Consider the following 24,637-nt stretch of genomic DNA (forward strand, 5'->3'; position numbering starts at 1 on the left):
TCTGCCCCATATAGTACTGTTGGCACAATCACTCCTTCACATTATCTCCTCTTAGCATCCATTACCAAATGTCTATTTCTAATTACACTTTTCAACCCTCCACGGCATTTACTTGCTTCTCTCAATCTACATTCTACCTCCACCTCCACTCCTCCATTTCCTGCCACATTTGCACCTGAGTATCTAAAACATTACATTTCCTCCAGTCTCTCTCCCTTAATACTCACTTTCAGTTTGCTGCCACATTCTCCCCTTGTACATCTCATCACTTTACTTTTACCCACATTTACTTTCAACTTCCTTCTTTTGCACACCTTCCCAAACTCTGTCACTAACTTCCTCAATCCCCACTCTGATCCTGCAACAAGTGTAATGTCATCAGCAAACAACAACTGGCTTATCTCACCACTTTTCTCCATTTCCTTTCACCATCTCCAATCCCTGACCCCTTACCTCTCGCACCACCCCATCCATGATTAATTGAACAGCCAAGGCAACATAACACATCCCTGGCAAAGTCCAACCTTTACCTCAAACCAATTACCCTCTCCATTTCTCATTCTAACACAGGCTCTAATACTCTTGTAAAAACTCGACTGCTCTCAACAGCTTTCCTCCTATCCCATATATCTGCAACACCTCCCACAATGCCTTCCTGTCTACCTTGTAATAAGCCTTTTCCAGATTCATAAAGGTCCAAAAAACATCCTTACCTTTTCCTTAAGCTTTTTCACACATCTGCCTTACTACAAAAATCTGATCCATGCAACCCCTACCTGTCCTAAACCCACACTGTTCTTTACCAATTACTCCCTGTTCCTAATCCTCTCAATCAAAACCCTCCCATAAGCCTTCCCAACTACACTTAACAAACTAATCCCTCTAAAAACTACTACACACATACTTGTCCCTCTTTCCTTTGTAAAGTAAAACTATACAGGCAGTCCTCCAGCACTCTATCCTCTTTTAAACAAACGTTAAATAATCTAACCAGCCAGTCCACCATCAACGTACCTCTTTTTTTTTTTAGACATTCTGCATGACATCCATCCAACCCAGATGCCTTACTTGCTCTCATCATCTTAACAACTGCCTTCACCTAATCTTTCCTTATTTCTCCTCTATTTTCCTCACTCATTGTTGTCATTTTCTTCATGCTTCACACTACAACTACCTTTCCCTCCCTATCCCCCTTCACATTTAGCAACTCCCTCAAATACTCTGCCCATCTTCCTCTTACTGCTGTTTCTTCCATTACCATATCTCCTTAGACTTTTCTTCTCTACTTCATTCACCTCCTCTTCCTCTCTTAATTTCTCTCCAAAACATATTTTCATTGCTTTCAAATTTTTCTGTCATACTCTTTCCCCATTTCACATTTGCTCTCCTCTTTTCTTCCTTTATCTTATGTTTTACTTCTCTTTTCTTTGTACCTCTCATATGATTCTCTTGTCCTATTTTGTAACCAATGTGTGAATGCTTGCTTCTTTTCAACAACCTCCTTTGCTTCATCATCCCACCACTCACTATCCTTCCTTCTATTTCCTACCATCCTCCTTGTTCCATACACTATCTTTGCACACCTTGTGACTCCCTCCTTGAACCATCCCCATTCTTCCACCACTCCTAGTTCTACTCTATCCTTCACTCCCTCCCACTTCTCTCTCAGCTTCTTCTTATAGACGCTCCTCAACTTACGTTTTAGTTACGTTCCGAACGGCCGAACGTAAGTTGAAAATGAACGTAAGTTGTTACTGTACTATACATCCGTAAATTCTATTACCGTATCTTATAAAACACCCCTAAATCATTAATTATACACATAACATTGTAAAATAATAACATTAATTTCAAATAAATTAAATTCAAGCAACATAAATTGAGATGGTGGAGGAGGAGGAGGAGGAGGAGGATGATGATGATGAGGCAAGGCATGTTCAGTTTGTCGTTGTGCAATGTAAACAATGGACGCAGCGTCGTGCACAAGTATCGTTTGAACTACGGAGAGCGCACTAAACTAATTTTTTTTTTTTTTTTTTTTTTTCAGTCAGTTCAAACGTAAAATCGAAAAAACGTAAAACGAATTAATGTAAGTAGAGGAGCGTCTGTACTCCTCCTTTTTTTTCTCATTTAAGCAGTTGACTTTAAGCACCTCCCTACCTTCTGTCCTTTTACTTTTTCTCCATCTATCCTCCACCCTCAATTTACCTTCCACCAAAAAAAGATTTGATATTCTCCCACTCTCTCCCCTTAGAACATGTGCATCCAAAACTTTTCCTACTATTCTCCTGGTTGCCACTATGTGGTCCATTAACCACTTTGGTACGATGATGCCTACATAGGCACAATGAAGCACAAGGATGCCGGCATCGGCATCTTGATTTCATTTCTTTGTAGCTGTGCATGAGTTACCCCCAGTTTCTGTGAACTGGTATGATCACATTTTGTATTTATTCTTACTCAGAGTAAAAGAGAATGATTAACCCCTTCGATACAATGACGCCTACATAGGCATCATAAGGAGCAAGTGGGTGCATGAGGATGCCGATGTCGGCGTCTTGATTATATATATTGTAGTTGTACCTGCGTGAACCATATACTCTGTAAACTGGCTTCATCATATTTTCTATAGTTATCAAAATTCACGGGTGAAAGAGAACGAGCAATATACAGCGATAACTATATTTTTTATAATGCAAGAATTATGATGCAACATCGCACGTCTGGCAGCTAATCCTGCCTGCAGGATTTTGGCCCGAGTGAAGGGGTTAATACAGCAATGACTTTATATTTTATAATGTAAGTAGTGTGATGCATTGTTCACATGGCACCCAATGCTGCACACAAGAATTTGACTTGTAATGAGGTGATTAAGCCCTATCTACCACCCTTCCATCCACCACCCTCTCCCATGTGTACTTATGCTCAATTTTCTTCCTAAACACTGTATTTGCTATCATCAACTCTCTAGACACATCTCCACCATCAACTCTCCACTATGATTTTTTCCTAGAACTCCACACTTCCCAACCACTCAATTTATTGGTTCATTTCCTACCCTAGCATTAGGGTCTCCCAATACAACTACATTGACATTTCTCCCTAAATCCTCTATGCACTCATTTAAATCTATTCAAAAAGTCTCCCTTTCCTCTACACTCTTCTCGCTACCAGGCCCATATGCATTGACAAAGGCCCACATCTCCCTTCCCAGTTTCATCTTCATCCACATTAACCTTGAAGAAACCTCCTTCCACTCCACCACATGCTTACCTATCTCTTCACTTACTAGTATAGCCACCCCTTTTCTCCCTCATCCTCTCTTCACTCTTGAGACCCTCCTAACTACACTCCCAGACTCAAACATGCCCCTCCCTTTCAACTTAGTTTCACTCAATGCCAACACATCCATCTTTCTTCTTACAAACATACTGCCTATCTCTTCCCTTTTACTCTCATCTGTACCACATCCATGCACATCAAAAGACCCAAACCTTAGGGTACTGGTTGGAAAACTCCCAGACCTTTTTATGCCATTGCTTTTTTTTTTCCCTTTTTCAAAGGAATGTCCCCTTTGGGACTACAGGGAAAAGGATGCCTGGTCCTATCTTCCTCCCCTATTTGTCGTATTTTATGATTCAAGTGGGAACACTTAGTGGCAGTATTCTTTTTCCCCACCACAGGATTTGGTAAAAAAAAAAAAAAAAGAAAAAAAAAAAAAAAAAAAAAAAATAATAATAATAATAATAATATTCAGAAAGATTGTACAGGACAGTATTAAGAGTGGGGGGACAGCATGATGGAGGGACAGTCACAGTATAATAAAGTATCATCATACATCAAAGGCTTTTTCCCCCTTATAAGGGAGGTAGCCAAAAAACAAAGGCATAAACCACTCCCACCCATTCCATCCCCCACACACACTACTCCCATCTACCCCCCCTTCTTCCCTCCTACCCGGGCTTCTCATGGATGATGGGTCATCCTTGCATCTCACCCACTGCCCTGGGTCAGACGCAGTGCCCCCAAGGCACAATACATCCACAGCAAGGCCGCTTCATCAAATTGGTGACCCCCCTATCTCCATCGCCTCATGCAAAATGGAGATGGGAAGAAATCCCTTAGGACTACATCAATTTATTTTTCACACATACTCAATCATCCCCATCCCCCACCCACTCCCCTTCATGCATCACAGCATCATCCATACACAACCATTCTCCATTCACCCCTATCTTCTGTCTTCTCCCATCCTTCCTCAACAGACATTCCCCTCTTCACCAATGTCCCTTTTACACCACCCATCCATCTCATCCTCAGTCACCCCCTCATGTTCATTCCTTCCACACCTCTTTTAATAATTTTTCTTCATTCATTCTTTCCATGTGTCCAAACCATCCCATAAATAATATATAAAAAAGAAAATAATAATAAAAATAAAATAAAAAATCAGGAGGCCGATTATAAACTGCAAAAACCACTGCAATAAGTTATGAAATAAAATATTCTGACAAATGTTAATCACTTTCCTTTATGTGAAGGAAAACCAAGTTGTAATTATACCTTAAATATCATAAAAAGTCTATTTTTTCTGAAAACTATGATGTACATCTTTTTACAATAAGCGGGTTACAGTTGAAATAGGGAGTTGTTAGAGCTCACTTTGTTATTACTAAAAGGATGCCAAGGAAAAAAATAGCCTAGCTGCATTCAGAATGAAAGACAAAGCATCCCTAACAACATATGGGGTTAAAAGCTAATTCAATGGAAATTATGCTTCAATTTTGAGAATATTTCTATATATCATACAGGATTTCAGACACAGAAATTTTGAGGAAGAAATATGAGCTATCCAGAATATTAGGGAAAAGTTAAAATACCCTTTTCATATTCTCAACCAGTTGCAACACCATTTTTTTTTTTTTTTTTTTTTTTTTTAGAATTGATAAGGAGGAACCAAATAATGAGAACACCCTTAAGATTCTGTTGCTCCCTTATCATGAAAATTTTCTTGGAGTTGTCAACATTCTAAAGAAACTGGATGTTAGGGTAGTTTTCAAATACAACAATATTATCAAGATGAACCTCATCAGGAAGAGCCTAACAACAAAGTTGTTGTACACAAGATTCCATGTCATGACTGAGAAATTTTATTTAGGGCAAAACGGGAAAAACTTGAAAACAAGGGCTTCCCATCATAAATATAGTGTGAGAGCTGTCCAAGAAAATAATGTTTTGTTTTAGCACAAAGCATTTATCATCATATCAATTGGTCTGGGGCTATGATCATAGTGAGGTCCAGAAGCCTGCCTGAGAGAAATGTGATTGACTCATGTTTAATCCAAGGCATATATGCAAAGAACATGAATATGACTTGTGGGCATTTTAAATGCAATAAACTGTTTACTGAATCAATTCTTAAGGCATAGCTGCCAGATTGAACATAGCAGTAGTCAGGTAGAGGGAGGAAGGTAAGGTCATGCACCTCTCCTCATTCCCGCGTATATGTGTACTCCCTTTCCTTCCCTTTATGCCCATGTTCCTTCTTTGTTTTATACTTACCCCCCCTCACACTCTTATATTTATGAATTATGTTTGAAGATGTAATAATTTGAAAGTACTAATTATCTGAGAAGTATGGTAGGGATTACTAAGAGTGAAAAATGAGGAGGTGAGGAGGGGAGTGGGAGTGGAAAAGGAGATGACAGATAGGGCTGATGAAAGAGCATTGGGATGGTTTGGACACATGGAAAGAATGAGTGAAGAAAGATTAGTGAAAGGCAGAGGTAGGGGGAGTGAATTTGAGGGGATGACTGAGGATGAGATGGATGGATGGGATGAGGGAGGTATTGTGCAAAGAAGGGAGAAGGTAGGAGATAAGGATGAGTCAAGAGTAGTTGTATATAGATGATACTGTTATGCAAGGGAGGGAGGTAGGAGGTGCTTATGCATTAATGATATTTTGACACAGCCCAAAGGGATTTCTCCCTGTCTCCTATTCTTCTGCATAAGGGGAAGGAGAGGGGAGTCGCTGATTAAGTGAAACTGCCTTGCTGTGGATGCACTGTGTCTTGCTACATTGCTTCTGACCCAGGGCAGTGGGCAAGATGCAGGGATGACCCATCATCCATGAGGGCTAAGATGAGAGGGAGGAAAGGGTGGTGGGAGTGGAATGGGTGGGAGTTGGTACATGCCTTTGACTTGGCTACCTCTCTTATATGGGGGAAAAAGCTCTTGGTATATAGATTGATAGATCAATTACCTTCAAGTTTCTCTTCTCCTGTTGTAATTGTGCATACTGCTGTTTAATGATGTGAAAGCTGAGCCCCCCTGAATATACACACACACACGTCGGTCAAAGTGACAACGAAGTTTGGAACTTCAAGAAAACTTCAAGATTCATTGATCCCAACATCGCATCATCCAATCACACTTCTCTGCACCCCCTCTAAAGTCATTGAACGCCTAATACTTAAACTTGTCACACCACATATTCCCCTTGCTGACTCACAACACGGTTTTAGGCCACTACACTCCAAACACTCTTCTGACAAACCTCACACAAAGAATTTTAGATGGCATCAATTCAGATAGGCCCCACCAAAGAACACTTCTTATAACATTAGACATTAGTAAAGCTTTTGATGCTATCCCCCGCCACAACCTAACAAATAAAATATATAACACAGACATGCACAATAACACCAAAAGATGGCTGGCCAATTATCTGGCAGGTAGGAATGCTTACGTGTCATATAATGGCCAATCATCGCACATCAGAAACATTAAGAACGGAGTACCACAGGGCTCGGTTCTATCCCCCACACTATTTAATCTATACATGCATGACTTACCCACGCCAGACACCTCAGAAATACAAATCTCTTCCTACGCAGACGACATAATAATCACATGCACACATCGTAACACAGACAAAGCTGCAGAAATAATCCAGCCATACCTTGACACACTCAACACATGGTTCATCACAAACAGACTCAAAATAGCTCCAACCAAATCTACAGCAACACTTCTCACCAACTGGACAAAAGAACACAAATACATACCTCATCTCTACATCAACAACACTCTAATACCACACACAAACACACCGAAAATTCTTGGTGTAACATACGATACATCCATGTCTTTCAAACAACTCATCACAAACATAAAAAACAAAAGCACACCCAGACTTAACGCACTTAAGTCAATCACTGGAACAACATTTGGACAAAACAAAGAAACTAATATAACAATATACAAACAATGCATACGCTCAGTGTTGAATTATGCGAGTCCTGCATGGGCTCCTAATCTCAGTGAGACACACCACAACACCCTTCAAATCATACAAAACAAAGCCCTAAAAACAATTACAGGCTGCACAAATACAACACCTACAGACCATTTACACCATGAAACAAAAGTCCTCAAAGTCAAGGACCACTTCGACATGAGAGGCACACAAACACTTGCCGCAGCCACCACAAACACCAAGAAACATTAAAACAACACCCAAAGACCTTTATCACGCACAGATACTCTCTTCTCTTCCTCCACAACCACCAAATACCAGCCTCCGGAAACATATTCATAATCATATCACTCACCGCTCCATTAACCCCTTCCATACGGTGCCGCACACGTAGGCGTCATGGACTTAGATCTCAGTGGCAGCAGCCAATGCCAGCCGTACGACGTGTCGTAATAATACTCGCATCATAAAATATAGTCACCGCTTATATCGATCGTTCTCTCTTTCACCCGCGAATTTTGAATACCACAGAGAATGGAATTCAGGGCACATTTGAGAGAATGTAAAAACACAGGGGCGACTACAATAAATATAATCAAGACGCCGATATGGCAGCCTCGGGAATACACTCGCTCCCCATGACGCCTACGTGTGCGGCACCGTATGGAAGGGGTTAACACACTGAAAGACAACACACTGCTGCATGCCAGACCCCCTGATATCCACCCTTCTGAATCCTCTCTCCCACGAAAGGACAGAGTCCACTTGGCCAGACTGCGGTGCGGTCACCACCCAGCACTTCTAAGCTACCAGAAGAGGCTGGATGACCGTGTTGTGAACAGCTGCCCAGGATGTAACACTTCACCCCATACCATACAACACATAATGGAAGACTGCATTATACACAATCATGCATGCAAACAACACAACATACGCTCTATAAAGGATTTGTGGGAAAACCCAGTTTCGGCTATGGCATTCCTTGGGGAGACGGGACTGCTCGGACAGACAGTCTAGGGAACGACAACAACAACAACAAGGGAGTACCTTTGTTGTATTAATAAGGAAGGGGAAAGCTCGTGATGTAGTGGAAAGGTGAAGAAAAAGGAGAAAGGGAGGGATTACTGAGGGAAATGGAAGGAAATGAGGAAGGTGATGAACGGGTTCCCCCGGACAGCACGAGAAATGTCAACAAGACAGCTGCAGACGATGCAGGAGAAGTCGAAAATATCAGTAAAAGCATTAAGTTAAGAAATATAGATAAGAACAGCACAATAGAAAGTGGAGATAATAATTTCCATGGATTTAATGAGGGGGGATGCCAACCTCCCCCGATTAGCAAGTCTAGCGGAAAAACTAGAGAAAATGACCAAACATTGGGATGCTAGGTTCAGCCAACTTACACGGATTACGGAAAGAGTTGATAAATTGGAAGAACTAAAGGAGAACCAAGAATTAAAAAGACAGTTAAAAGAAGTAAAAGATGAGAATAAGGAATTAAAGAATAATAATAAAGAGAATAAAGAGTCCATAGCAAACGAAGCACAGGGTTGGAGAAAAGTCAACGAAAATAACAAAGTTGTATTTACAGATATAGTGAAACAAGAGATGAAAGAACAAACTAAGGACACAATTATCAAAGTGATAAGAGAAGAGGAGAATATAGTAAGAGACTTAGCAGACAAAAAGAAAAGTATAATTATATTAGGGATGGAAGAGAAGTATAATCTAAATAGGACCACAAGAGGAAAGGGTAAACAATATATTAGAAGTAGTTCAAGAGGATGGACAAGAAACAGGAAAAGAAATTGAAGAAATATAAAGACTAGGGAAATATAATACAGATAAGACCAGACCAATTAAGATCAAATTCAGGTCACAAACGACAGTAGAGAATATCTTAGCAAAAACAGGGAAACTAGCAGACAGTGAACAATATAAACAGGTATGGATAAGAAAGAGAAATGAATAAAGAGGAAAGAGAAGAGGGGAAAACAAAAAGACTAGAAGCTAAAAAAAAAAAAAAAAAAAAAAAAAAAAAAAAAAAAAAAAACGAGAAAAGAACAGTCAGAAAAAGAGAATTTCTATTGGAGAGTAGTGAATATGAAAGTGAAGAAATGGTTCACAGCAGAGAAAAACAAAAGGGAAACAGAAAACACAATGGAAGTAGCAGAAAATTAAAAGTGTCCTATACAAATATAGATGGCTTAATAACAGGCTTGAATGAACTGAATGATTACCTGAAGAAAAAAGAACCGGACATAATGGGAATTGTAGACAAAATTGAAAGGTCCACTACCACCTAACAGTGTAGGACATGGTGCATATAATTATTGGATTAGAAACAGAGAGGTAAAACAAGGGGGTGGAGTTATGTTCCTAAGATATAAATGTGAGGAATGTCACATATGGAAAGAATAGAGTAGAGATGATTATGATGGAAGTGGAGGACAAGGATGGGAAGAGCAGGAAGTTTGTAGTAAATTATGTGCCTCCTAAAATGACTTTGTGGGAAGAAAAAGAACACAAAAGTATGTTAGAAGACACAAGGATAACATTAAATAAGATAATGGAAGATGGGGAAGAATAATTATAATGGGTGACTTTAATTGTAAAGAAATCTATGGGGAAATGTACTACTTGATATAATTATAGAACATACAATGATGCAATGGATTCAAGAGAATACTAGGTATAGAAATGAGGAAGAACCATCGAGACTGGACCTAATAATCACATCAGAACCTGAAATAGAGGACAAGATTGAATATAAGACACCAATAAGTAAAAGTGACCACATATTGGTTGAACTGGAACTAAATGAGGAAAAATACATGAAAAAAAATTAAGATTGATATGAAAAAAAATATTTTGATAAATTAAGGGAATTCTTTCAAAAAGCAGACTGGGAAAGAATACACAAGGAGGAAACAACAGAAGAGAAATGGAATATTTTGACAAAAATTTATAAAGGAATGGAAAAAGTATGTCCCAAGACAAAAGCAAGAAAAAGAATATGTAAAGTGCTGGTACAACAAAAGATGTAGGGAGTTAAAAGACAAAAGAGATAAAGCTTGGATAAAATGGAAAAAATGCAAAGGACTTGAAAAAAAAGAACAGAACCCTGAGGAACTCCACTAATAAAAAAAAATCAATTTTTATAGTTACCGTAGTAATTTCACCCTACTAGACCCTCTTATGCCTTTACTTTTCTTTAGGAATGCCCCCTTTGGGGCTACAGGTAGCAGGATTCCTAGTCCTATCCCCATCCCATTTTTTGTCACCTCGTATGACTCAAGTGGGAAGACTTGGTGGCAGCAGTTTTTTCCCCCACCACAGGGTTAGGCAAAAAAGGAAATGAATATTCAAAGAAATGGTACAGGACAGTAACAAGGGGTGGGGGGATAGCATAGCGGAAGGACAGTCGCAGTATAATAAAAGTGTCATCATTTCTCCATGAACAGAAATTTCCTCTATTACAGACAAAATGATGTGTGGTTCTGGTCCATAGGGGTGCCCCATACAGACCTTAAAGTATCAGCTGCATGCTACTTTGCCACAATAACATGCAGGAAGAGGGTAGAAGGGTGTGGAGTATGTTGGGAATGGAATGGGTGGGAGTGGTTTCTATGCCTTTGTTTTTTGGCTACTTTTCTTGTAAGGGGAAAAAAGCCTTTGGTATATGTATGCATATATGTAAGTTCACTTTTAACGAGTTTCAATTTGGAGTTCACTGGGAGGTGTTTTGTTTATGAATATTGAGCTAAAATCATTTTTTAAAATATCACACATTCCTTCATTTGAATATTCAAGTTGACCATCAGCAAATAATAGTGGGCTAATGTGATTCCTAATAACTTTTTTATCTCTAATGTAACTATAGAATTGTTTGGGATTTTCTTTGGATTTATCAGAGATATTCATTTTGCATTGTTGTTTTTATATTTTTATTGTCTTTTTTAAATCTTTCTGTATTATATAACTTTGATAGTCATTAGGTGCACCCAAGCACTTGCATTTCTTATTAGCCTGTCTCTTTTTAGCAATACTTTTTTCAGTTTCTTTGTCAAGCCATTTTGGGCGAGACTGATTTGGGGGTGTCTGTCCTTAAACAGAATGTAGGCATGAATCACCTTAGTAAGCATATTTTGAAATATTTCCCACATCTGATCCACAGGTCTTTTGCTTAATTTTGCCTCCCAATCTGTAAGCTGAAGCTCCTGACATTATCCTATGAACTGAGTTTTACTGAAATTGGGTATTCTAGATACACAAGTATCTATTCTAATTTTTTTTAGCAGTTTGAATCTAAGTTGTGATTACTACTTGCAATAGTTTCACCAATTTCTACATCAGTTATCATGCTTTCACGGCTAGTGATCAATAGATTGAGTAAATTTCCATGTTTTGTGGGCTCTTTAACATACTGAACTAAGTAATTGTCACTGAGAAAATCTATCAAGCAACTACCTATATGGCCATGTTCAAGGGTCATCCAATCATTGTCAGTAAAATTTAAATCATCCATTATCAATAAGTCAATAACTCCCAGTTGCAGAAACTAGACAGTTCTTGAAACAATATTTTGTTGTCTGCTAATGATAATGTCTTTGGCCTATATATTACACCTACATTAATTTTTTGTCCATTTGTTTGGGTTGATTCTACCCACAAACTATCATATGCATCATGTTTCACTTTCTCTAAAACACAGGCATGGACACTGCTTTTAATGTACAACAGAACACCCCCACCTTTCTTGTGCTTTCCATCATGATGAAAGTGTTTAAATCCCGCAACATTGAATTAAGCTTCAAACTCTCCACCATTTAACCATGTCTCAGTTATTCCTATATCGAGATTTTTGCTTTTGACATACACCTGGATTTCTTGGATTTTTTTCCTAATACTATGAGCATTAAAGAACACTGTTTTAAGAAATTTGTGATTATTTCTTTTTGATTCGTTTTGAGTTTCAACATCATGCCTTAAATTATAATTTTGTTCTTTATTGACACCTTGCTCTATATTGAAGTGCAAGTAGTTATTAAAATGATGAGTAGGTAAGGCACCTGGGTTAGATCGGTGTCATACAATGTCTGAAGAAGGGAGCTACAGTAATATTGGACTAGCTAGTGAGAGTGATTAACATGTGTCTAACTGTGTAGAGTGCTGGAGGACTGGAGGAGTGCCTGCACAGTTCCACTTTACAAAGGAAAAGGTGACAAATGTGTGTAGTATTCTCAGACGGATCAGTTTGTCGAGTGTAGTTGGGAAGGCTTATGAGAGGCTTTTAATTGAGAGGATTAGGAGGGGAACAGAGGGAGTAATTGATGAGGAACAGTATAGGTTTAGGAAAGGTAGGGCCTGTGTGGATCAGATCTTTATGGTAAGACATATATGTGAGGAAGCTTTAGGAAAAGGGAAGGATGTTTTTTGGGTCATTTATTGATTTGGAAAAGGCTGATGACAGGGTGGACAGGAAAGCATTGCAGGAGGTCTAACAGATACAGGGGATTGGAGGAAAGCTGTTAAGGGCAGTCAAGAGTTTTTACAATGGTAGAGCCTGTGTTAGAATTAGAAACAGAGAGAATGAATGGTTTGAAGTAAAGGTGGGACTTTGGTAGGGATGTGTCATGTCACCATGGCTGTTCAACATGTACATGGGTGGGGTGGGGTGGTAAATGTGAGGGTAACAGGCAGGGATTGGAGATGTTTGAAGAAAATGGAGAAAAGTGGGAGGTGAGCCAGTTGTTGTTTGCTAACAACACTGGGCTTATGGCAAGGTCAGAGGGTGAATTAAAGCTGTTAGTGATGGAGTTTGGGAGGGTATGCAATTGAGAAAATTGAAGGTAAATGCGGGTAAAAGTAAGGTGATGAGATGTACAGAAGAGGATGGCAGCAATTTGGAGGTAAGTCTTAAAGAAGAAAGGCTGGAGTAAGTGGATACCTTTCAGTACTTGGGGTTGCACTCCCTAACCCCCACCTTTATCCCCTACACACTCCCTTCCATGCATCACAGTATCATCCATACACACCCATTCTCCATTCAATCCTATTCCTGCCTTCTCCCTTCCTTGTTCATCAGACATTCCCCTCTTGCTCAACACCTCTTTTACCCCATCCATTCATCTCATCCTCAGTCATCCCCTCATGTTCACTCCACTCACCTGTTTTCCACACTTACTAATCGTTCTTCCCTCATTCTTTCCATGTGTTCAAACCATCCCATCACCCTTTCATCATCCCTACCTCCCATCTCCTTTTCCACCTCTGCTCTCCTCCTCACCTTCTTGTTTCTCACTCTATCCAACCCTGTAACCCCTACCATACTTCTCAGACATTTCATCTCAAATACATTTAAATTCTTCCTCTCTTATGCCCCATGTCTCTGCCCCATACAGTGCTATCAGCACAATCTCCTCTTAGCATCCATTCCCAAATGCCTATTTCCCGTTATACTTTTTAATTCCCCAAGGCACTTGCTTCTCTCAATCTACAATCACCTGTCAGGGGTACCTCACAATAATTACTACTACTACTAATTGATGCCTCGAGTTTCACCGTGTGGCAAATTCGCAGCCCCACAGTGGCTGGCACCAGTCTCCAAACCTTCCTATATATCTGTGGGAAGAAACTGCTGTCTGTGCTGTGCTGGTATGGAACTGTTTCTATGTCACCAACTGAAAGTAGTTGGAGAGGAGCAACTGATAGTTGTCAGCTTTCCATGTGTGAAAAAGTGTAAGAATTACAGTCAATGTTGATGGAGATCTTGGGCCCAGACCCAAGACTAAGTGTCACATCCACAAGGCTGCACCTTCTGATGGTGGTGATGGGTTGTCGGTTTCTAAAAATGGGCAGATTTGCTCTCCATCTTGTGAGTACTTGTCACTGGTCTTTATCAAGAGTGATGTGCTAAATATATTCTACTAAGTAAACACTAACCTTTCTACTCTACTGAAATAAGGAGGGCATCACCAATGCAAAGGATTTAACATAACACTATTTCTTCTCTATTGTTTTTGTTACAAAAAGGTTTGAGCAACTGATCTAAGAATCCTAGAAACAAAGAGACTGAGCACAAACCTAGGGATGCTGAGGCCAATGTGGAATTCCACATAGATGGGAAAATTATTTGGCGAAACCTGGTGGTGGCATTCCTAACCAAGAGGGGCAATATACTATCTGCAGCTGGAGGGATATATTTGCAGTATGCAGGGTATGTCTACAGAAGGTAGGGCATCTCTGCAGCAGGCAAGGCATGTCTGAAGAAGGATGGTTAATTCTGAATCAGGCAGGGTATGGTTAGCAGGCAGGTTAGTTGCTGGGTTGGTTATAATATACCTGGATGAGTATGCTTTCAGATGGCAGGGCACAAGTCCAGAGGACAGTGTTTGAGGTAATGTATCTGCAGTATGGTGGTTATATGTGCAAAAATAAGTATATTTCAGTTGCAAGCAGAAGTATATAGTGGGCACAATGTCTACTGCAAATAGGTTAAATCTATTCCATATAGGATGTTTATTACTGATAAATCTAAAATGTCTAATAAAACCAGTATTCCAGGCAAAACAGGTATAGTTACAAAAAGTTGAAGTTCTTAAAAAAAAAGAATAATAATAATAAATAAATAAAAAAAAATACATACATACATATACCAAGGCTTTTTCCCCCTCACAAGGGAGGTAGCCAAAAAGAAAAAGGCATAAAATCATTCCCACCCATTCCATCCCTAAATACACTCCACTCCCCTCCACCCTCCCTCCCGTCTTTTAGCACCACCTGTGCTAATGAAATGAGTGACACTATTGCCAAAGACGCATATGGGTCCTCCAAATATACAAAAACTGGAGAGAATAAGTAAATTTGCCCTGGACTCATGAGTATGGTGTGGTACACAGATGACCCTTTATCTACAAGAGGTTCTTAGATGCAATGGACCTTACACGGGGTTTAATGTTTAAGTAGGTGCATGATTTGACTTGACCACTCTTATATGGGTAATGAGTATTTAGTGTGGGTGTGCAAAATAGTATGTCATGATCAAATAAAAATCAGGAATAGACTATAGTTTCCTGTATATGTGTACATATATATATATATATATATATATATATATATATATATATACATATATATATATATATATAAAATACACACACAGATCCTTCAATTAGCATTCTTTAATATTCTGGCAGTTGAAAAAAGTGCCCTAGAATGTATTAGCAAAATCCATTTCTGCTGAAGGGGTGCAGTTTTTAACGAAATTGAAAATTGGAAAGAATAAAGAAAGACAAACACAAAGAGAGTGAAAGGCAGAAGTAGATGGAGTGAACTTGAGGGAAGTGGAGTGTTACATCCTGGACAGTTATTTGTGATGCTGTCATCCAGCCTCTTCTGGTAACTTTGAAGGGCTAGAGGGCGCTGGCCAGGTGGATTCTATCCCCTCAAGGAAGAGAGGATTCAGAGTGATGGGTATCAGTGGGTCTGACATGCAGCAATGTGTTGTCTATCAGTTTCTTGATGGAGCAGCAAGTGATATGATCATGAATATATTGCTGAGGAGGTATTGTGTCTTGCTGCATTGCTTATGAGCCAGTCAATGAGTGGGAGACAGGGATCACCATCCAAAAGAAATCAAGATAAAAGGGAACACAGATGGGTGTTGAATGGGTAAAGGATAGGTATATGCCTTGGCTGGGCCTTTTAGTATCTGCATGAAAATTGGAAATAACACATAGAAGAAAAAAAATTGAGATCAATGTTCTAATATTTGTGAAAGGGCAGAAAATGAAGACATGACTAGAGATTAATTCATATTAATAACTCGGATTTCCTGATTACATCCAGACATTGTATGCAGGATGTAGATTATCAAAACTCATAAATGACTCATTTGCTACTGAAAAAAGTACACATCAGCAGAATCAAGCTACACCATAAAAGACAAGTAATTAATATTTCTAAAATTCTTGGGAAATGTTAAAAACCAATATCTACATGCACAAGCAAATATAAACATATATATACATATAGATTTTGGTAATAGGCAAATGTAACCACTTCAGTACGAGTCAAATTCTTGCACACAGCATCGGCTGCTATGCTGTACTGTATGTACAATGCATCACACTACCCGCAATATAAAGTCACTGCTGTATTACTCATTCTCTTTAACTATACGTAATAATAAACACAGAAAACATGATCAAACTAGTTCACAGAATCGGGGGGTAACTCATATACAACTACAAAAATAAATAAATACAGTAATTCTTTATCTGGTAAATTCACAGTTACGGTATTTGGTAATTACTACCCTCGATTCTATTTACCGTAAGAAAAATTCAAAGATACGATATCCACTAGATATTTTGAAGAGGAAAGAGCAGGGAGAAGGTACATCTGCTATATCCTATTATTACATGTTATAATGGGTTCAGTATACTGTAATTTAAATTTGCAGTAAGGTTTTCAGGAATGCATATGTACCATGTGTATATATATATATATATATATATATATATATATATATATATATATATATATATATATATATATATATACGGTATATGTTGGCAGACCAGAATCTACACGAGGTTCAAGATCCAGCGGAGTGATATATATATATATATATATATATATATATATATATATATATATATATATATATATATATATACACATATATATATATATATACATGTGTGTGTGTGTGTGTGGTGTTATGTCTCATGTTTGCATTTGTAATGGTCTGTCTCATGCTTGGAAGGCCTCTAAGGTCTTCTGCTTGTACATTTGGGTTTGGGCCAAATGTGCAAGTAGAAGACCTTAGAGCCCTTCCAAGCATGAGACAAACCATTACAAATACAAACATGAGACATAACACCACAAACGCCAATACGAGACAAAATGCCACTCGTGCAATTACGAGACAAAACACTAACCATAAGCATGCCACATTCCGCCACAACACAAACCCGGAGGCTCTCCAGCGCACGTGACATTTCGTCACTGCCCGAAATACCAGGTGATCTCCCCCAAAGTGATTAGCAAGTAAAGAAACTCTAGTATAAAACTTAGAACTTTAACTAGACTCATCGGATTAATTCTTATTCTGATAAGAAAGAACATCCCTATAGCTACTGAAGAAGGGTCTTGAACCCAAAATCGCAATCTAGCTAATATGACTACAGACAGCCAATTCATAGTTTAGGAATATAGTTTAGGAAATAGAAACAACTTAGAGGACTGTACAAAAAATCACCAAAGCAGGTGGAGGGAAGATAAACTTAAAGTTTACTATACAAATAGTAGGAGCATAATTAACAAAATTGATTTGCTGCGAGGTAAAGCATGCGTAGAAAATTTCGATATTATAGCCATTACTGAATCCTGGATCAACATGGCTGATAAACATTTCCTTCCGGAAATCGAAATAGAAGGATATAAGTTTTTTCATAAGGATAGGGTCGGCAGGAATGGGGGAGGTGTAGCACTTTTCGTTAAAAATACATTAAACTGTATTATCAACAATTCGATTAAGGAAGAGGACTGTACGGAATCTATTTGGGTAGAGATTATAGGCAAGAATAAGAAAGTTATTATTGGCGTCTTGTATAGACCTCCTAACCTTAGCATTGAGCAGACTGATTCCCTAATTCATGAAATTCACAGAGCGTCCCAGTACAAAAACGTTGTAATCATGGGAGATTTTAACTATAGAAACATTGACTGGGAAACTTTAATAGGAGATCATGAAGCGAAAAAATTCCTAGATGTGGTGCAGGATAATTTCCTAAAACAAATGATTACCGATCCTACGAGGGGACAAAATACCCTGGACTTAATTCTAACAAATAATGAGCACCAAATTAGCAGCATAATAGTGGGCGATAGTCTAGGCTTTAGCGATCATCAAGAAATAAGATTTAATATTATTTGGGAAAAAATAAAAAGTACAAATAACGTTCAAGTACCAGACTTCAGGAAAGCAAACTTTGACAATATAAAAACCTATTTGAAATTGAATACGAAAAACAATCCGGACGTTTCAAACATTCTTGATTCTCGTTGCGGGGCTGATAGTCAGAAGTGGGTCAAGGAGGATACGCGTACCTTGGGTCAGGTCTGGGTCAAGGAGAGAAATACGCATACCTTAGGTCAGGTCTGGGTCAAGGAGAGTGATGCGCGTGCCTTGGGTCAGGTCGATTCGGGGCGACGGCCCAAAAATCAGGTCAGTACTTTGGATGAGATGTATAGCAATCTGGCAGATCTAATTATTAATGCACAAAACACATCTATCCCCCTAAAGTCAATACGGAAAAATAGTAATACTCCCAAATGGATGACGGACAGATTGAAACATGAGATCGGAATTAAAAGAGGACTTTACGTAAAAATAAAAAAACGGGGAATCACACCTTAGATCAAGATATAACGAAATGGCAAAGCTGGTTAAAAGGAATACACGTTCAGCGAAACGTAATTATGAAATCAAGGTTGCCAGTCAAGCAAAATCCAACCCAAAGGGTTTCTTTCACCTCTATAGAACAAAAAATAAAGAAAGAATAGGACCAATTAAAAACGATGAAAATGTCATGATAGAATCGGAAGAAAAAATGAGTGAGGAGTTTAACAATTATTTTCTATCGGTGTTTACTAATGAGAGGTTAGATAAAGTACCTGACTGCGATCCGATTTTCAGAGGGGATGAAGAAAATAGCCTAACTAATATCAGCATTAGTAAAGAAGAAGTTATCAAGCAGATTGACAGACTTAAAGCTACAAAATCTCCGGGTCCGGATGAAATTTTTCCAAGAATGCTTAAAGAGTGTAAATTTGAAATCTGCGACCAGTTAACTGAAATATTCAATAAATCGGTAGACACTGGTTCTGTTCCAACTGCTTGGAGGCAGGCAAACGTTGTTCCTGTTTTTAAGAAGGGAGATAGATCGACCATATGCAACTACAGGCCAATCAGTTTGACATCGGTTATAGGAAAAATGCTTGAATCAATAATAGTAAATAGACTCAGAGAACACATTGAAGGGCATAATTTAATTCGTGATTCACAGCATGGTTTCTCCAAAGGTAAGTCATGCGTGACTAATCTTCTATCCTTTTACACTAAGGTATATAAGGCGTCAGACAACAATGAAAATTACGATGTTATTTACCTTGACTTTAGCAAAGCGTTCGATAAAGTGCCACACCAGAGACTACTAAATAAAATCAAAGCCCATGGCATAGGAGGAAAAGTGTTAGAATGGATTAGAGCTTGGATTAGTAATAGAAAACAGCGGGTCACCATAAATGGAATAAAATCTAGGTGGGGCAATGTTACTAGCGGGGTCCCCCAGGGCTCGGTTTTGGGTCCCTTATTGTTCATTATGTATATAAACGACTTAGACGATGGGTTAAATAGTGATGTTAGTAAGTTTGCGGACGACACTAAAATAGGACGCCTAATTAGGTCAGGAGAAGACGCCCAGATTCTGCAGGATGATCTTAATAAACTGTTAACATGGTCGGTGAAATGGCAAATGAACTTCAATATCTCTAAGTGTAGCGTGTTAAACGTAGGGCTACACAACCCCGAAAATAGATACAACTTAGATGACACGTTTTTAGAAAAATCTGAGTGCGAGAGGGACTTGGGAGTTCTGGTGAGTCCGGACCTTAAAACCAGGAAGCAGTGCATTAGCGCCAGAAATAAAGCAAACAGAACATTAGGCTTCATTGCTAGGACGGTAACGAATAGAAGTGGAGAGGTAATTATTAAACTCTATCTAGCGATAGTTAGACCCATCCTTGACTATGCGGTACAGTTTTGGTCTCCGTCCTACAGAATGGACATAAATTCACTAGAATCAGTACAGAGAAGAATGACCAAAATGATACAAGGACTCGGAAATTTGCCTTACGAAGAGAGGCTTAGGCACCTAAACTTACACTCTCTGGAAAGACGCAGAGTGCGGGGTGATCTAATAGAAGTGTTCAAGTGGATCAAAGGCTATAACAAGGGTGATGCAAACAAGGTCATCATAATAAAACAACAGGGCAGGACTCGCAGTAATGGGTATAAACTGGACAAATTTAGATTTAAGAAGGAAATAGGCAAGAATTGGTTTACAAATAGGGTGGTCGATGAATGGAATAAACTTAGTAACCACGTAGTAAGCGCTGAAACTATCAGTTGTTTTAAAAAACGATTAGACAACTTTATGGATGGGGACGACAGGTGGTGATGGATACGGAGCTGCCTAGTGTAGGCCTTATGGTCTTTTGCAGTCTCCTTTATTTCTTATGTTCTTATGTTCATAAATTTCCTTTCTAAGGAACACAAATCCATAATAAGGTATATGGAAAATACCTTTAAGAAAATAACTAGCCATCACTTTTAATGATACATGCATTAGAGAAAAACTCCTGCTCAAATACACTTACAATATAAATAAATAAATATATATATATATATATAATAAAGACACTGATGCTGCCATCTTTGTGCACCCACTCGCACCTCATGACATCTACCTAGGTGTCATCATACCGAAGTGGTTAATGATATAGTTGGAAAGAAGATGGGAGATGAATAATACATTGGGAATTTTGGAGTACGTGAGAGAAATGACAGAGGCAAGATGTTGGTAAATTAAAGAAAAAGTACAGCATTGGGATGAAGGAAGCGAAGTGCAATCTCCCCCCCCCCATGAGGAAAATAATAATAACACAAAAAGAAATAATGGAGCAATTAATGAATCTTGACATTAGGAAATTGCACAGCTCAGACAGAATTGCAAACTGGATACTAAAAGAATGCAAAGAAGAACTAATGGACAAAATATACAACATAAGATGCTCACTCAAAGAAGGAAAAATACCAAAGGACTAGAAAAATGCCAACATTGTACATACATACACATACCAAAGGCTTTTTCCCCCTACACAGAGGGTAGCCAAAAAGGAAAAGGCATAGAAACCACTCCCACCCATTCCATTTCCTATATATTCCACTCCCCTCCACCCTCCTCCCTCCCTCATATCTTGGCACCTCCAGTATACCTTGTAAAGTGTGTGATTTTAAGTACATAGGCCAAACAGGAAAAGATTTAAACAAAAGGATAAGTCAACATAAATACAACATAAGAACGGGTCAAATGTCAAGCGGACTTTTCGTCCACCAAAAAGAGCTCTCCCATAGTATTGACTGGCAAAACACAAAAGTTATTACATCTTGTCATAATATAGTAGAAAGGAACATAATTGAGTCATGTCACATTAAAAACAGTTTTGAAAATAATATGAATTTAAGCTTAGGTTTGTATAAGTTAGATAATTTTATTACTAAAAAGATTGTAAATAATTCTTCTGGAATCAGGTAACATTGGACCTTTCCCAGTTCCTCTACCACCATGTACATATTGTGACCTTTGGTAATTTTTTGTATCCTTTGTACCCTGATGATGTCTTGAATAGACGAAAACGTTCGGCATTCATTTATTTTATTTTCCAAGTGGTTTCTGTAAATATATATATATATATATATATATGTATATATATATATATATATATATATGCCACATTTGAGTTGTATTTGGCAAAAGATCCTCTAAGAGATGCACTTTGAATTTTGAGAATACATCAATTTTTAGCAAAGATTTGACATTTTTTTTTCGTTTCCAAAGAAGTGTTAAATTTATCCCGAACACCCTATATATATATATATATATATATATATATATATATATATATATAATATATATATATATATATATATATATATACAGTATATAGTACATATTTAGAAGTGCACATTTATGCACTATAGTAATAAAAAATACAATAATAACTTTATAAGTTATAATACATTAATGTAATATATGTTATTCTTGGTACATACACATACATACATATATCAAAGGATTTTCCCCCTTCTAAGGGAGGTAGCCAAAAAACAAAGGCATAAAAACCACCCACCCATTCCATCCCCATCATACTCCACTCCTCTCCACCCTCTTATCTTGGCACCTCCTGGATGACGGGTCATCCCTGCATCTTGCTCACTGCCCTGGGCCAGAAGCAGTGTCACAAGACACAGCACATCCACAGCAAGGCCACTTCATTAAATCAGCAACCCTCCCTCTCTGTCCCATCATGCAGAAAAGAAGATGGGGAGAAATCCCTTCGGGCTGCATCAAATTATTTCTCACACGTTATCCCTCACCCCCCATCCCCCACCCATTCCACTTCATGCATCACACATCATCCATACACAACCATTCTCCATTCACCTTCGTCTTCTGTCCTCTCCCGTCCTTCCTCAACAGACATTCCCCTCTTTCCCAACGCCCCTTTTACCCCATCCATGCACCTCATCCTAGGTTGCCCCTCATGTTCACTCCTTCCACATCTGCTTTCTACACCTTTTTTTACTCATTCTTTCCATGTGTCCAAACCATCCAAATACTCTTTCAACCACCCTATCTCACAACTCCTTTTCCACCCCCGTTCTCCTCCTCAAATTCTTGGTGAAAATCAGTAATAGCAGCATTTGCTACAAGGTACATTATTAACAAACAAATGTAGCTGCTTTGACTACTTAAGATGCCATGTTTGTTTTGGTAGCGGCAAAGGTCGAAAAAATTAAAGTATGCTAAATTAGTATATTTCAACCCAACCTAACCAACAATTAGTAATGCGGCAACTGTAATTCTAGAGGTCATCAGGCTGTCGCCATCGTCTCTGACCCCTGAATTTATCAAAACAAAGATGGCGACTAAAGGAGTCTACACAACTTCATTTGTTTGTTTATCATACATACATATACCAAGGCTTTTTCCCCCTTACAAGGGAGGTAGCCAAAAAGGAAAAGGCATAAAATCATTTCCACCCATTCCATCCCTGAAAACACTCCACACCCCTCCACCCTCCCTCCCATCTTAGCACCTCCTAGATGACGGATCATCCCTGCACCCTGTCCACTGCCCTGGGTCAGAAGCAGTGTCGCAAGACACAGCACATCCACAGCAAGGCCGCTTCATTAAATCGGCGACCCCCCCATATAAAGGAGAGGACGGGGAGAAACCCCTTCGGGCTGCGTCAAAATTTTGCTCACACACACTACATCACCCCCCATCCATTCCACCTCATGCATCACAACATCTTCCATATACAACCATTCTCCATTCACCCGTCTTCTGTCCTCTCCCGTCCTTCCTCAACAGACATTCCCCTCTTCCCCAAAGCCCCCTTCACCCCATCCATCCATCTCATCCTAGGACGTCCCCTCATGTTCACTCCCTCCACATCTGACTTCCATACCTCCTTTACTAGTCTTTCTTCACTCATTCTTTCCATGTGTCCAAACCATCCTAATACTCTTTCATCAACCCTATCTACCAACTCCCTTTCCACCCCTGTTCTCCTCACCTCCTCATTTTTTCACTCTATCTAGCCTAGTAACCCCCATCATACTTCTCAGACACTTCATTTCAAACACATTCAAGCTCCTTCTCTCTTCCTCTCTTATGTTCCATGTTTCTGCTCCATACAGTGCTGTTGGCACAATCACTCCTTCCTACAGTCTCCTCTTAGCATCCATTCCCAAATTTCTATTCCTCATTACACTTTTCAATCCACCAAGGCATTTACTCGCTTCTCTCAATCTACATTCTACCTCCACCTTTACTCCACCTTTTCCTGCCACATTTGCACCCAAGTATCTAAAACTATCCACTTCCTCCAGTTGCTCTCCCTTAATGCTCACTTCCAGATTACTGCCACTTTCACCACTTGTACATCTCATCACCTTACTTTTACTCATATTTATCTTCAGCTTTCTTCTATCACACACTCTCCCAAACTCTGTCACCAACTTCCTCAATCCCTCCTCCGATCCTGCCACAAACGCAGTGTCGTCCGCAAACAACAGCTGGCTCACCTCCCACTTTTCTCCATTTTCTTTAACCATTTCCAATCCCTGACCCACTACCTTTGCATTTACCTCTCACACTACCCCATCCATGTATAAGTTGAACAGCCAGGGTGACATAACACATCCTTGACGAAGTCCCACCTCTACCTCAAATCACTCACTCTCTCCATTTCTAATCCTGACACAAGCTCTACTACTCTCATAAAAACTCTTGACAGCTCCCAGAAGCTTTGTTTATAGCTTTTAACAACTGTTTCTATTATTGATTCCCACCAAGAATAACATATATTATGTTGATGTATTATGATTTACAAATTTATTATTTAATTTTCTACTACTATGTCATGTAGGTGTGCACTTCTAAATCCAGAATTTTTCACATACCTACAATAAACATCGACCCTAGATTTTTATGTCTGTCTTAACATATGTGTAACCAA

The 24,637-nt window shown here is 38.9% G+C and overlaps 1 protein-coding gene across 2 annotated transcripts in view; it reads right to left on the reverse strand.

The window, feature by feature from the left end:
* Nucleotides 1–24,637, reverse strand: part of LOC143022175 (uncharacterized) — a 52,414-nt gene that overhangs the window by 23,856 nt on the left and 3,921 nt on the right. The window contains exon 2 of one of the 2 annotated variants that reach the window (XM_076180278.1): nucleotides 14,345–14,523. The exons of the other annotated variant lie outside the window; for it this stretch is intronic. The gene's annotated coding sequence lies outside the window, so the exon portion shown is untranslated. The remainder of the gene's footprint in view (nucleotides 1–14,344; nucleotides 14,524–24,637) is intronic. 2 annotated transcript variants of the gene reach the window in all.

This window comes from Oratosquilla oratoria, chromosome 44 (assembly GCF_046742065.1).
Source record: "Oratosquilla oratoria isolate Oo_2021 chromosome 44, ASM4674206v1, whole genome shotgun sequence".
Lineage (NCBI taxonomy): Eukaryota > Metazoa > Arthropoda > Malacostraca > Stomatopoda > Squillidae > Oratosquilla > Oratosquilla oratoria.